The following is a 15,931-nucleotide window of genomic DNA, read 5'->3' as shown; positions in this document are numbered from 1 at the left end:
GTCTCGCTGCCGGTCGGGTGATGCTCCGATTCTGCTTGGGCTGGGCGTTGATCTGCTGTCTCCCTCGGTTCCGCTCCGGACTGGCAGGTAAGGGCTCTTCTTCAGCGATCCGGTCTGTGGGCCGCCTCGTATTCTTCACTGCTTCTCCTATCGGGTTCCGCTGCTGCTACGCACCTCCGCGTTGGCAGGGGAGGGTTCTTCTGGGTCTAGTCCGTGGGCCACCTCTCGTTCTCCGCTGTCTCTCCTCTCGAGGTCCCTCGTTGCACTGCTGGGTCTCCGTCGTTGCTGCTCACTTCCGTGTCGGCCAGGAGAGGCTCTTCTGTGGTCCGGCCTATGGATCGCTCTTCGTTCTCCGTTTCCTCTCGTTGTGGGATCCCTCGTTGCTCTGCTGCTGCTCACCTCCGCTTCGGCGTGAGGGAATCTGCCTCGGTTCGGTCTGTGGGCCGCTTTCGATCCGTTCTGCCTCGCCTTCCGGGTTCTCCGGTTATTCTGCTGGGCCTCCGCTGCTTCTACACTCCTCCGCGTCAGGGGAGGGCTCTCTTGGTCCGGTCCACGGGTCGTCTCCCAGTCTCCGCCGCCTCGTCTCTCGGGGTCCCACGTCGCTCCGTTGGCTCTCCGCCGTTGACGCTCACCTCCGCTCTTCTGAGGCTCGGTCTATGGGTCGCCCCTCGCTTCCGCTGCCTCACCGCTCAGGTTCTTTCGTTGTTCCGCTAGGCCTCCGCTGCTGCTGCTCGTCTCTGCATCGGCTGGGGAAAGCTGTTCTCCAGCCCCGGTCCGTGGGCCGCTTCCTGTTCTTGAGCCGCGCCGTCTTCACCTTCTCTGGGTCGGTGTCGCGCGGCTATCTCCGCAGTTGGCGTCTCGGATTTCTGCCACTCTGGTGGTACTTCGGTCCTGCCTGCGCTGGATGTTGATCGGCTATCTCGCCCGGTTCTACTCCTTCCCTTCGGCCTTCTTCGTGTGTTGAGACGCGGGTCTCTTTTTCAGCGTTGCGCGCCCGCCATTTTGTTGGTGTTGCCGCGCGTCTCTCCCTCTTCTCGTTTTCGCTCTTCTGGCCTCCGTTTTTCCTCGGGTCTTCTCCCGTGTATGCCTTGGGTCTTCCGACGCCTTTTCCTGGCGTTTGTTCGGGTTTTTTTTGTCCTAATATACGCCTTTCTCAGGATCTTTGGTCGGATCTGGTGGGAGCCTCTCGGAGTCTGCTCACTCTCGCATGGCCGCCAAGCCACGCCCCCGACTTATTGTGTGCTTATGGGCTTTGGGGTCTTTTACTCCATAGGGTATCATCTGTTTTACTGTATGTGTAACACAGCACCCTCAGTGCAGTAACACAGGGGTATTATAGTGACCCCCAAACATAACCTCCATATCCTGGGACTGACTACTGTCTCCCAGGGCATGTAAAGTCACCATTGGCTTTACTAGTCCAAAATTGTGAACAGAACCAGTACAAACCATCATATTGTAGAAGTACTGGAAGGGGTTAATTAGATTGTCCCTGGGTCTGTTTCCAAGGGGGCACTGTCCAGTCCCCCCTTGTTGAGTTTCTGGCTGGTGGCAGTGGTTACCACACGAAAAAATTCCAACGGAATATTTCCTATGGGATTTTCCCATTGGTTTTAAACGCACCACTTTTTGATGCAATGTTAAAGATACCACTGGTTAATTTATTTAATATAAAACCACCGGTTGGGTCTTTTTGCCAGAACTCCTTTCCAAAATGGCGTTTGTGTCCGTCTCTGTAACTCCAACCAAGGTTGGGCCCTTTGTTCCACTTTTTGGCGGGCTTCTCCACAGAAGCCCTCCAACTGGTGCCACTCTGTTGGGGTTCCACAGGATGTGTGGGTGGGGGAATTGGCACCCTGGAAGTCGCACTCTGTTCTGATTGGGCCAGTGGTGAGCCGCCCGGCTCACCACTTAGCATGTATGAGTGACAGCTAGGCAGTTGAATGGGGGGTTTTCTGCATAAAAGCAGGGCTTTGGGGACTGGAACTTCAGGAGTCGCCACAGGACCTAAGACATCTGAAGAGGGGAGAAGCTGAGCCATCTGCAATGACGACACCACCGGTGGAGCCTTGCTGCAACAACCTCATCATTTTACTGACGACAAGAGAAGATCTTCTGCTGTAAGAGTCTTCTCCCTTTGAGCTGGTGGGGACAACCAGTTCGCCATTCGCCTTCCAGGACGTCCCTTGGTCGAATCACCAGTGCCAAGCACCCCAGCGGCCAGATAGCCAAGCTTCACCACTGTGACTGCGAATAAAAGGAACGCACCTTTTTACCGAACGAACTCCGCGGCTGGTCTCTCCCTGGGCAGTGCAACGACTCCAAGTTTCCTCCTCGACGAGATCTTCTCTTCCCCTGGTTGAAAACTATGAACTGCACCAGCTGCCAGGAACAACTGTCACTGCTGGAGCTTCCTCAATCTTTAAGGTACTGTGTTCCACCTGGCCTCCCCCTCTGCAGATTGCTAAAGGTGACCTTTAAATCCTTGGTTTTCCAACTGGGTTGGCCCCAGACCTTCTAACTTTACCTTTCGTATCAACCCAACCCCCTTTGAACGTTTCTGCAAAGACTTGAGTGCTTTTTAAACTGTGTGATCTTGGGCACATTTTGCCTTGCTCCATTTAAAGTGGGCATGGCCTATGAACTTTGGCTCTGCAGCAGACTCTGCCGTCACTAACTTGCTGTGGTCTTATAAAAGTGTTGGGAACTGTTTTATTTTCATGACCTGCCTTTTTCTCTCCCTTTTACCTAATTATTGGAGTGCCATCTAAGTTACGCGTTCACATCTGTTTTTACGGATCATGGTGTTTTGACCTAGACTTGTCTAATAATTAAGGGAGGTTGTAGACTTTTCTGATTGTGTTTGAACTTGCTTTGAATTATAGTGCTTAGTGTATTTCCTAAAGTGTGTTTTAAATAAACAATTATATACTTTTGATACCAAGCTCTGGTCAGTGTTTGCTTGCTCTACTGTGTTTTTGGCCCTATTGTGTATCCTCTGTATACTGCCCTACTCATCTTGAGAGATGTCTGACTGCTCAGCCACAGCTACCAGGTAAATCTGGGTGGTGCAGACTGCTACCAATTGGGTTTACTGCTTACTCCTGTAGTCTTAATCTTCTTGTAGTGTTCCCCAAGGGAACTGCACAGGATTCTGCCTAACACTGGTGTACAGTGGTGGGATTTGTATTGAGGACACATTGTAGAGTGCTTCTGATACTTTGGTGCAACTAACCACAAAGTTTAGCAATGGAAAAGTTTATTTTCTAACAAATCAACTATGGAAAGTTACAGCCAGGAGTCTCTTACTGCAAATACAGCTGATTGTTTAAGAGCCCTTTATAGACATAAGAATCTCCCTGTAAAAGGCAAGAAAATAGAATTGATTGAAATATTGTTAGAAAACCAAAGTCTGGGTAGTGGTTCAGATGAGCCTACCTCCCCAGAAAATGTAGACAACAGTAATGAAGTTAATATGGATCAAAGTGTTGATAATATTGTTGTAGATTCAGAAGAGGAAGGTGAGACTAATGTAACCGTCTCCACTGGCCCTCTGCCTGCTCTAGCACCTCAAGCTATGTCTACTGGACCTTTGTCAGGTCCCGCATTAAGTTCTGCATTCATTGAACCAGAAAAAATGAGGCTTGAATTAGAGTTCAAAAGAATTAGTGCCCAATCTGAACAAAAACACCAAGAACTAAGGCTCAGAGAAATGGAGCTCAAACATGAGCTAGAGATGAAGAAATTGTCTGTGGAAAATGCTTCTCTCCCTGGATCCTCTAGGAGTTCCAGTCCAAAAAGACCCCAGATGCCTAAAGAGATTTTGGGTATGTATGAACCTAAGTTGGATGTGTTAGATTGGTTGCCTATGTTTGAGTATAATCATGGGCTCCAGGACATCACAGGGAATCAGTTGCTTCCTTGGTTGTTCTCTAGGCTCTCCCTGTTGCATCTGATGTGGTAATGGAGTTGGGGGAGGTGGATAGGATGGACTACGAATGTGTGAAGCTAGCTTTAATAGCTAGATTTGGGGATACCCCTTCCCAGTACCTTAAGAGGTTTAGGACACTCAAAAATCATGATGGTACCCCTTGGGCTACCTGGGTGAGTGAAAGTTTGAAGAACTTAGAGGGATGGATTAAGGGTTACAGAGTGAACACTTATGAAGGAATGAAAAATCTTGTTATGTTGGAGTCAATTTATGATGCCTGCTCTCCTGAGCTCAGACAGCACTTGGCTGATTCAAAGGAAATAGATTCCAAGAAGCTAGCTAAGGCTGCTGACTTGCGGGTTGCCAACAGGGCTACTCACAAGGATTCTGGTGTAACTCAGAAAAAGGATGAGGGGGAAACAGCCAAAAAAGGACTCCAACGAGAATTCCAATAATTCCAATTCCAAAGAGGGCCCCAAACAGAACCATAAGGGTAAGCCACATGGGAAACAAAATCAGGCTAGTGTACCTTCTGGTCCCAAACCAGAAGGAGGTCAGAACAAGCCACCAGTCGTGAAGGCATTTGCTATGTCTGTATGGCAACTGACCATGTGAAAGGGGATCCCAGATGTAAGGGTAAATTTTCAGGGGTCCACACTCCTTAGCCTTCGCTCCAGAGGAGGAAGTACAAATGGCAAGTGGAAACTTTCTGCTACTTGCTGATGAACCCATAGGAGTCTCAGCTAGTGTTTCTTTAGTGTCCCTGGGGTTGTGGGAACAACAGAATTTAGATATATGTAATTCTATCCCAGATAATACTAAAGAGTACTACAAGGACAGTGTCCAAGTGAATGGTCAGGAGACTCCTGCCATTAGGGACAGTGGGGCCAGCATAACTGTGGTGAATGAATCTTTTTTCAAGGCAGAGGATGTTGCTAAGGCACCCAAACGCCTCACCAAGTTAGCTGGAGGGCCTGTGCAGATGCTTCCCCAGTTACCAGTTTTCATCCAGTGCAATGATATGACTGTGAAGATACATGTCAGTGTACAATGTGGGGTACCAGGAAGGGTTCTGTTGGGAAATGACCTGAAAATCTTGGAGTAGTGTCACACACCCCCAGACCTCCTAGTAAAAGGTTACAGGAGCTAACCAGACCTGCAAGGGAGAAAACCATGAGAGGTTCTCCCAAGGAGATGATGAGAAAAGAAATCACTCCTACTCCACTGGAGCTACTTACTGCTACATCTGAGCAACAAGAAGCAAAGGGGAAACCCAAGACTTCTAGGAGGAAACCAGCAGCAAGCACTCCAGTGCTTCAAACTAGGACTTCCCCTAGGTTGTCCAAAGTTACACCTGTAACTCCACCTCCAGCTGAGGCTGAGAAGGAGGTACAACCCTGTGTGGTTGAACTAGACTCTGAAGAGACAGAGCTAGGAGAAGGCCAAGAACTTATTGGAGATCTGGATCCTGTTGACCATCCTGAGCTGCAGCCTTTAATGGCAGAAGGTGGACCCAACAGGGCAGACTTCAGTAAGGGACAAAGAGAATGTCCAACTCTGGAAGGTCTTCGCCACCAGGCAGCTTCTCAGGCTGATGGGAAAGAGCCTGGGAAGTATAGGTTACACTGGGAAGATGGCCTCTTCTACAGTGAACCGACTGAGTCTGCACCTGGAGACTACAAGAGACTTGTAGTGCCCCAAGAAAACAGACTCCAGTTCTTGCAACTAGCCCATGAGAATCCTTTGGCTGGTCACTTGAGCTTCAAGAAGACCAAGGAAAGGCGCTCTCTCTACTTTTTATTGGCCAAAAATGGGGGCTGAGGTAGATAAGTTCTGCAAGAGCTGCCACACCTGCCAAACTTCTGGTAAGAGTGGTTCCAAGAATGTGGCACCTTTATTGCCTCTCCCAGTAGTGGGAGTCCCATTCGAGAGGGTAGGAATCGACATTGTTGGTCCCCTTGATCCTCCAACCTCCTCAGGCAATAGGTTTACCCTTGTTGTAGTAGACCATGCTACTAGGTACCTTGAGGCAATTCCTATGAGGACTGTTACGGCACAAGCTGTGGCTAAGGCCCTCCTTGATATTTTTACCAGGTTTGGGTTTCCTAAGGAGGTAATCTCTGACAGGGGGTCAAATTGTATGTCCCACTACATGAAGGCCATGTGGAAAAACTGTGGAGTTACATACAAGTTCTCAACAGCATACCACCCTCAGACAAATGGATTGGTTGAAAGGTTTAATAGGACCATGAAGAGCATGATGGGTGCTTTAGAGGAGCCCCTTAAGAAAAAGTGGGATCTTCTACTGCCTTGCCTTCTCTTTGCTTATAGAGAAGTCCCTCAGGAGGGAGGTTATAGTCCCTTTGAGCTTCTTTATGGCCATCTAGTCAGAGGTCCATTGGCCCTGATTAAGGAGAGGTTGGAGAGTGCTCCTTCCCCCAAGCCAGTCAGACTCCCAGAGTCTTCCACACCAACAGACTGAAGGCTTATGTCTCTAGACCTGAAGTAGGAGCTTTGCTTCTAGCTTCAGCAGAAGAGGAAGAAGAGAGTGAACCTCTCCCTGATCTCCTCAGAGGCTTACCTTTGGATGAAAAGATTGAAGGAGTTAATCTCTCTTCAAATCTGACACCTGAGCAACAAGAGGAGTGCAAATCTATGTTAAATCAGTTTGCCTCTCTGGTCTCACTTTCACGAGGCTTGACCCCTTGGGGCCAGCATGACATACTCACTGGTGACTGTCTGCCTGTAAAAAGCAGAGGGTACAGAATGTCAGAGAATGTAAGAACCCACATCAAAGGAGAGGTCAGCAAGATGCTGTACCTCGGGGTAAGAGAGCCCTCTACTTGTCCATGGTCTAGCCCAGTTGTGTTAGTACCAAAGGCAGGATCCAAAGAGTTGAGATTCTGTGCTGACTATAGAGCTCTTAATGCAGTCACCAAGACTGATGCCCATCCTTTGCCAAGGACAGATGAGTTGGTGGATAGACTTGGTTCCAAGTACCTCAGCACATTTGATCTGACATCAGGCTATTGGCAAATAGCCCTGACAGATCATGCCAAGGAGAAAACTGCATTTTCTACCCCTGTTGGCTTATACCAATTTAAGGTTATGCCTTTTGGACTGAAGAATGCACCTGCTACATTCCAAAGGATGGTAAATCAGGTTCTGACTGGGATGGAGAACTTCTGCATGGCATACTTGGATGACATTGCAGTGTTCAGCCAATCCTGGGAAGAGCATGTTGACCACCTAGGACATGTTTTGCAGGCTCTTGAAAAGGCCAATCTGACCATAAAGGCAAGTAAATGCCAGATTGGACAAAGTAAAGTGGTCTACCTTGGACATGAGGTAGGAGATGGGGAAATAAGGCCTTTGCCCAGTAAGATTGAAGCTGTGCAAAATTGGACAACACCTACTACTCAGACCCAGGTGATAGCCTTCTTAGGTCTCACTGGGTACTACAGGAATTTCATAAAGAACTATGGGACCATAGCTTCTCCACTGAATGTGATCCTCCTCTCCTAAATTCCCTAAAAAGGTCAGATGGAATGAGGAGTGCAATCAGGCCTTTGAAAACCTGAAGAAAGCCCTTTGTCAAGCTCCGGTACTAAGAGCTCCTGACTACCACCAAACGTTTTTTGTACAGACAGATGCTTCAAATGCAGGTATAGGTGCAGTCCTTAGTCAACTGGATGGGAAAGGTAGGGAGCACCCCATTTGCTTCATCAGTAGAAAACTGAAGGACCCTGAGACAAGGTGGGCAACCATTGAAAGAGAGTGTTTTGCTATTGTGTGGGCTCTGAAGAAGTTTAGGCCATACTTGTATGGTTCTACTTTTGTTATTCAGACTGACCACCAACCCTTGAGATGGTTAATGCAAATGAAAGGGGATAACCCAAAACTATTGAGATGGTCAATCTGCCTCTAGGGGGTTGATTTCACCATTGAGCACAGGTCAGGGTGTCACCACCAAAATGCTGATGGTCTCTCTAGGATGTTTGTAGCCAACTAGAGGTATGAGATTCATCCAGGAGTGGATTCAATCCTCATGTCCCTTAGTCTGGGGGGGGGCGAATGTTAGGGAGAATTCTCTTATAAGGCTAATTTCCCAAACCTAGTGAGTCCCCCAGCAGCTTTGCTGGATTTGTGGGGCTTGTTTTTTTTTCCTGCTAAGAGTGAGACTTTTTCTCCCACTCTTAGGCATGATTTGAGGTATGTCTTTGACTTATTGTGTGCTTATGGGCTGTGGGGTGTTTTACTCCATAGGGTATCATCTGATTTAGTGTATGTGTTACACAGCACCCTCAGTGCAGTAACACAGGGGTGTCCTAGTGACCCCCAAACATAGACTCCATACCCTGGGACTGACTACTGTCTCCCAGGGCATGTAAAGTCACCATTGGCTTTACTAGTCCAAAATTGTGAACAGAACCAGTACAAACCATCATATTGTGGAAGTACTGGAAGGGGTTAATTAGATTGCCCCTGGGTCTGTTTCCAAGGGGGCACTGTCCAGTTGCCCCCCCTTGTTGAGTTTCTGGCTGGTGGCAGTGGTTACCACGCGAAATATTCCACCGGAATATTTCCTACGGGATTTTCCCATTGGTTTTAAACGCACAACTTTTTGGTGCAATGTTAAAGATACCGCCGGTTTATTTATTTAATATAAAATCACCGGTTGAGTCTTTTCGCCAGAACTCTTTCCCAAAATGGTGTTTGTGTCCGTCTCTGTAACTCCAACCAAAGTCGGGCCCTTTGTTCCACTTTTTGGCGGGCTTCTCCACAGAAGCCCTCCAACTGGTGCCCCTCTATCTGGGTTCCACAGGATGTGTGGGTGGGGGAATTGGCACCCTGGACTGCGTTGCCTTAGCAACCCAAGTCGCACTCTGTTCTGATTGGCCCAGTGGTGAGCCACCTGGCTCACCACTTAGCATGTATGAGTGACAGCTAGGCTGTTGAATGGGGGTTTTTCTGCATAAAAGCAGGGCTTTGGGGACTGGAACTTCAGAGGTCGCCACAGGGCCTAAGAAATCCGAAGAGGGGAGAAGCTGGGCCATCTGCAACGACGACACCACCGGTGGAGCCCTGCTGCAACGACCTCACCACTTTCCCGACGACAGCAGAAGATCTTCTGCTGTAAGAGTCTTCTCCCTTTGAGCTGGCGGGGACAACCAGTTCGCCATTCACCTTCCAGGACGTCCCTTGGTCGAATCGCCAGTGCCAAGCACCCCGGCGGCCGGATAGCCAAGCTTTACCACTGTGACCGCGAATAAAAGGAACACACCTTTTAACCGAACGAACTCTGTGGCTGGTCTCTTCCCTGGGCAGTGCAACGACTCCAAGTTTCCTCCTCGACGAGATCTTCTCTTCCCCTGGTCGAAAACCATGAACTTCACCAGCTGCCAGGAAAAACTGCCACTGCTGGAGCTTCCTCACTCTTTAAGGTACTGTGTTCCACCTGGACTCCCTTTCTGCGGATTGCAAAAGGTGACCCTTAAATCCTTGGCTTTCCAACTGGGTTGGCCCCCAACCTTCTAACTTTACCTTTCGGATCAACCCAACCTCCTTTGAACATTTCTGCAAATACTTGAGTGCTTTTTAAACTGTGTGATCTTGGGCACATTTCGCCTTGCTCCATTTAAAGTGGCCTGGCCTATGAACTTTGGCTCTACAGTAGACTCTGCCGTCACTAACTTGCTGTGGTCTTATAAAAGTGTTGGGAACTGTTTTATTTTCATGACCTGCCTTTTTCTCTCCCTTTTACCTAATTATTGGAGTGCCATCTAAGTCACGCGCTCACATCTGTTTTTACGGATCGTGGTGTTTTGACCTAGACTTGTCTAAAAATTATTAAGGGAGGTGTGTAGACTTTTCTGATTGTGTTTGAACTTGCTTTGAATTATAGTGCTTAGTGTATTTCCTAAAGTGTGTTTTAAATAAATAATTATATACTTTTGATACCAAGCTCTGGTCAGTGTTTGCTTGCTCTACTGTGTTTTTGGCCCTATTGTGTATCCTCTGTATACTGCCCTACTCATCTTGAGAGAAGTCTGACTGCTCAGCCACAGCTACCAGGTAAATCTGGGTGGTGCAGACTGCTACCAATTGTGTTTACTGCTTACTCCTGTAGTCTTAATCTTATTGCAGTGTTCCCCAAGGGAACTGCACAGGATTCTGCCTAACAAGGAGGTTGGGATGAGAACCCTGGGCCATGTCATTCAAGTAAACATTGATGATGCACCTGGATGACGGTAAGTGTGCCAAGAGCACTTCCCATCTGGTTCCACCGTTAATGGTGAGGAAGAGAAAGGGGAAAGGACAGAAACCATATGGGGAGTCCACAGGTCAGGAGAGGGAATGACAAATAGAATGTCAGTAATAGTCTGCCTGGAGAGAGCATTGACATAGGTGTCGGCGATGGGCAAACCTGGGTTTGAGACCAGGAAGCCCTTCTTAAACATTTTTCCTTCCAGGCTTCAAAAGAGAGGGAAGATAAGTAATAGAGTAGCAGTTGGAATAGATAGGGGAGATGGAGAGTACCATAGGGAGGTGAGTGGGGTAGTGGGATGCCAAGGGGAGGAAGAGAGATGGAGAGCTGCACAGTGCACGAATAACTCACCGGGCGGCCTAGCGGCCAAGTAGGCACAGATGAAGCAGGTACTTTAAACACTATTCACACAAGGGCAGCAGATTTTAAATGCCCTGATCTGAAGTTCATGCATGCATAAGAAATGTCAGCATTTAAACAGGAAAGCAGGTATTTAATACATCCAGATTTGGTGATCCCAGAAAAAAGCAGGGAAAGGCAGCAGTTTAGCATGTGCAACAGATAATACAATACATCCAGATCAGAAATTCAACATAAATGAGAAAGTCAGCATTTAAGCAGGGCAGCAGGTATTAGCCAGCTTAGTATTAGGAACAGCCAGAGGATTTTGAGCAGCAAGATTCACTAATTGGGGGAACACACAGCATACAACTAATAAGGTCCAATTTGAAAATGTCCACAATAGAATGTAAAGCAGATTATAGAAACATCCTGATTCGACAGCAACTATTCAAAAACATCTAGATAAACTGTTCATGAAAAGCAGTCACAACAACAATTACTAAAAAATATCTAGATACGATTTTCACGAAAAGCAGTCAAAAACAACTACTTTGCACAGCTAGATTTGCAAATCAACAGGTGGGAACATGGCCACGCGATTGATGATAGCAGTGGATTCAGAGCGTGTAGATGTGGTCTGCCAGTGATTTGTGAGGAAAGCATAGAATAGCGATTACAGCATCAATAAGAGGGAGGAGAGAATGTGGAGTTACAGGATTTGGAGAGGTTCAGAACAAATAAGCAATCAGCCAATGCACCATTAAAGATTAAAGCTTAGTAGGCAATACAGATGAAGTGTGAACAAGGCAGAAATATGCTCAGGGAATAGGACAAGTCAGTTCAGTCAGGTAGGGTGAGGAAGGAAGTCAATGGTAGTGGCAGGGCCGCAGCAAAGTACTACACAGGCGGGGCAGTGAAGATGAAGTGTGGGCACAGTCATAGACACTTTGCCATAAAGTCAAAAGGCTGAAACGGTGCGGGGGTAGTTATGAGGCTTACTGCATCTGTGAGTGATCAGGACCGTTTGTTGAGTATTGCTTACCCAGGAAGCGACGATGCCGAATCGCGCTCCAGTCACCAAGGTCGGTGCAGGTGGGGCCATCCAAGCCCTCCCAGGGCCAGATAGTGGAAGAGCCCTGCCCTTAAAAGGAGGCCCTTAGAGGGGGCCGGCGGTCGACAGCCGGCTCCCGGGCTCTTCCAAATGATGAATGTAGTAATGGCCAATCAGATCCCCCGAAAGGCGGGGATTGCAGTGTGTGCCGGCCCGCGATTCTGCTTTTTATGTACCCCTTTTCTTGAGACTTAACTTGTAGGGCCCTTCCATCCTTTTTCTTTTAAACTCTATTGGCTCTGCCATTTTTCCATCATTCTGTGATTTATGGCCCACGCCCCACAACAGGGGAAGGTCAGGTGATCTAAACCAGAACAGCAATCTTGGATATGATCAGTTTCTCTTTGGGAAAGCCACCACCTGGATCTGCTAATTTGTGGAATGAGAACTTCGAGGATAATCTGTATTTTAGGTAACTCACTGGTTGCTTTTCTTGGGTTATGGGCTCTTGATCTCAATATCCTTTCTGTAGATATCTATGGATGCTTGATGTATAATTTGTATGTAGATAATACACATATTTACCTTTGAAAAACTGTAGAAAGGAATTGGTCTTCCTCCGTGTTGCAATGCTGCTGCAGAATTCTTAATGTTAATAGAGCCAACTATAAGATGTTTGCCCTTGTTGAAAAATACGGTAGCAACTCGACCACCAGTAGGCCCGTCATTCCTCAACGTTTATTTTAGAACATTCAGCTAGGTCATGTCTGACACAGTGGTGCCATGTTTGTTGGCAAATACTTTTATTTAAAAAGTAAAAGAAAAGGAAAAACCTATCTTGACCTATTACTATGAGGGGTTGCCCTACCTCAACAAAAATACTAAGAACTCTGTCAGGATGTCCGTAAAGTAAAATGTCCACCGTCCTGTGTCCAAACCTATTCCTGTCCCTCACACTTTAAACTAACTAAGGAAAACTGGGTATCTTCTTGCTCCAGAAGGAGGTTCCTCTCTTTCTGGATACGGCTCCAAAGTGTTAAACGCTCCTTATAATCATATATTAAATACAGTTTCCAGATTTGGGGGAGGGGAGGAGACTTTTCCTCTGTCCATTCTTCAACTCCCAAACATAGTATCAGGTCTGGTCCACTATACTGCCAGACCTGACAATAGACGTTCTGCTCGCAAAACACAATGCCCTGAAATCTCTCCAGGTCTTCAATGTAGCATCAAGTCTGGTCCACTATCCTGGCAGACTTGATTGTATATTTTATAGTTCCAAAAAAGGAGCTCTCTCTTTGGCAAAGAGTCTCTGATGTCTTCTCCTGGTTTCTTGCACTTATTTTCCTCTTTTGCTTTGGTCCTAGATCCCTTTGGGCTATTTCATGATCTCCCTGGTTTGTTCAGTTTGCTTGTTTCTCTTTCCACTGGCTTCCAGACCCCTCTAATTCACTTTGACCCCAGCCCATTGATTATGTACTTCTTTGTGGTTGTGGGGGTCCTCAACCCTTATCAACTTCTCCTGCAGGCTTTGCCCCGTTCCATATAGGTTCCAGACCCTGATGTGCACTGGCGGAGTTTTCCCGTCTTCATGTGGGACCTCCCCCCGGATTCACTCCATGTCGAATTGAACAGGTCTGGTGTACGCCCCTGCCAGGTACTGTGCCACATAGGGTAATTGCCAAAGTTTGTGTTAAATTGTCTAATTCATTTGTTATCCCTTTTCGTCTCTTGGGACGTTTGTGTGTGCTGTTTCAATCTATTCAGTTCCCCCTGTATCCCTGTAGCCGGCCTAATCCTTTCCTTGCCTTCTGGCAAGCATGGCTGTTGCCTCTGGTCTATCCTGGAAGCAGAGCAGGGCTTCCTTGTTGTTGCTGCGTTCTGCATTCTCTCTTCGGCGGCTGTGCAGCATTAGGCTCGCTCTCTCGCTGTCAGCTGCACACCTTTCCCTTCTCGCTTTGGCTTCGCTGGTCGGGTTTTCAGTTTCCCCACTACCGACCAGGTCCCTGTTGCATGGACCTCCTGGAGAGACTCATCTCTCCTCAACAGCATCTTGGATTATTTCCTTTGTGTCCCTCACCACAGAACCGGCATCTGGTTCCTCACTCCTCCTGGGCTGGCTTGATGCTGTATGCAGTCCTTTCTTGCTTTATCATTGAGGCTGTCTCCAGTAAGCTATACCGTCTAGATTGGTTGCACAGTGGGCTTTTGCCTCCTTGCCGCCTCTTCTTCCTGCCAGTGTTGTTTTGTATTCTATCTGGGTAAGCCTCACTCTTCCTCGTCCCAGTATAATGAATAAAGTCCTCTACTCTACTAAAGCACATAGAGGTGTAGGTGACCAGAGGGGACTGAGTGGTGTACAAGGAAAATGGGGAAGGTATTGGAGGGGGTGAATACTGCATTCTCTGAAGGCGTTTGTCACTGGTGTCATGGAGAGCCTCCCTCTCCATGAGATCCACCCACTGAGTACCACCCCAGGGGGACTATCGGGTAGCAACCTCACCTCCCTGGCTTCATTGGAAGGGGCTCCCCCTATGGGAGCATTGACAATACCCAGGCATTCGTCACAGTAGTCAAGCTAGGAACTGGGGTTTTGTACAAAATTTCAGGCTTTGCTTGTTTCCTCCGATAAGTGCACTGCCTCAGAGCACTCTTTCCTTATGCCTTGTGGCACAGTCTGCCATTTATGCCTGTTGTAGGCACCCAGAGCTTGGTTACTGTTCTTATCACTTACCACTTGGGTGGTTGCAATTTTGGATATTTAAGATTAACAGTAAAATGACCCTGCCATGTTCGATGATGGTAGAATAAAAAAGCCATGCCCTTTGCTCTCAACGTTACATGTTGGGGATTCTCCTCCACGTTAACGAGAAGCACAAATAACTTCTGAATCAATCCTAGTTCACATTGAGAATGCGTCGTCCGATCCATCTCCGACCGATTCCTAGGGTAAGGGATTTGGTTATTACACAGTTCTTGAGTATGTGTGTGTTCACTGCCCTGGCAGTAAAAGTAATTTGCGATCATACCACTTCTTGATCCCCAGAGATGGGGTTGTCCTAGTGAAACAGCCTCCCCAGAAATGGTTCGATATAGAAAAATACATTCTTGATTATGATAAAAAACTATTCAGATTGTTTTGTGACTTTCTTTCAGAATGTTTGTGTCTTTGAATTAAAACATTAATAGCTTGACTGTGCCTACCTTCGTAGCATGGGAGACTGGCAAGGGGCAGGGGTGGCATGCTTTTTGATGTGCAAAAGCTATTTGTGCTGAAAACACATGCGTTTAAAGTACTTTTAATCAGTAGTGTGAATGCCATGTTAAAACACATGCTCATCATGCTGTCCATCCCGTATGAGCCTGGCAGGTTTGATATTGGCTGGACTTAGTTTGTGAAAAGCAACACTGCGTTTTAAACACATTGAGCTGCAAAATGCAGTGTCCAACTTATATATGACTTTTATTCGAGCGCAAAGTTGAAGTTATGGAAACTAGAATTCGACCCTGTTTTCCAGGTGTTGGAATACATTTAAAAAAAATTTAAAAATGTGCTGCACTTGGGGTTTAGATTTTTTTCCACAAGATAATAAATGCATGATTTATGAGAGGAAATTGTAGCTCTTTGTTAAATTATTGAGCAGGTTTCAGGTGGTGAATAAACAGCAAGGATCCTGTCTGGAAATGTAGCCGCATACAGCTGCCCAAGTACTTGAGTAAGGCTTTTGGTTGGACCAGAACTAGAGCTCCGGGTGGAGTGGCGGTTCCAGGCACTGAAAAGATGATCTTGTGCCCTCCGACTAGAAGAGTTAACTGAGGTGTTGTGATCACGTGATGGCCTGGAACTCTAATGCATCTCTTTAGGCATGCAACGTGTGACATAATTAAAGAAATACTAAACAAAGTGCATGTGTGTGTGTACTGTATATTAATGAAAAAGAGCTCTTTGTGTAAGAAGTGCACTACTGCTAATCCAAGAACAACATCCGTCCATTGTTCCCTATTCCTGCTCTCCACAGTACCGACCCAGCACTTGCAATGAGGATGCTAAATGTACAATGTGGGTGTTCAACAGAATCTTAAACTAACTTGGAAAGGGTGCATTGTGACATTTTCAGCTGGTGGGTTATGCATGTCTGATCTAAATGTGAGTTATTGGAGCAAGTGAACTGCTGATCCCCAGTGAGCAGAGAATGCTCAACAATGAAAAACAGACTTTAAAATAGGGAGGCCAAACAATCCCCTTTACAGCACAATGTCTCCCTAAAAATTGGATCGAAAGCAATATGGTTTACAGGTATTTCTGACGATGCCAGCCAGTGCTTCCACAGTACACCGC

General features: G+C 47.1%; 1 protein-coding gene across 5 annotated transcripts in view; it reads left to right on the top strand.

Annotated features, from left to right (window-relative positions):
- APBA1 (amyloid beta precursor protein binding family A member 1) overlaps window positions 1-15,931 on the top strand; it is a 1,040,959-nt gene that overhangs the window by 613,257 nt on the left and 411,771 nt on the right. The window lies entirely within an intron of this gene.

This window comes from Ambystoma mexicanum, chromosome 6p, assembly GCF_040938575.1.
Source record: "Ambystoma mexicanum isolate Mex_15411 chromosome 6p, UKY_AmexF1_1, whole genome shotgun sequence".
Lineage (NCBI taxonomy): Eukaryota > Metazoa > Chordata > Amphibia > Caudata > Ambystomatidae > Ambystoma > Ambystoma mexicanum.
This window is presented reverse-complemented; position numbering and strand designations above follow the sequence as displayed.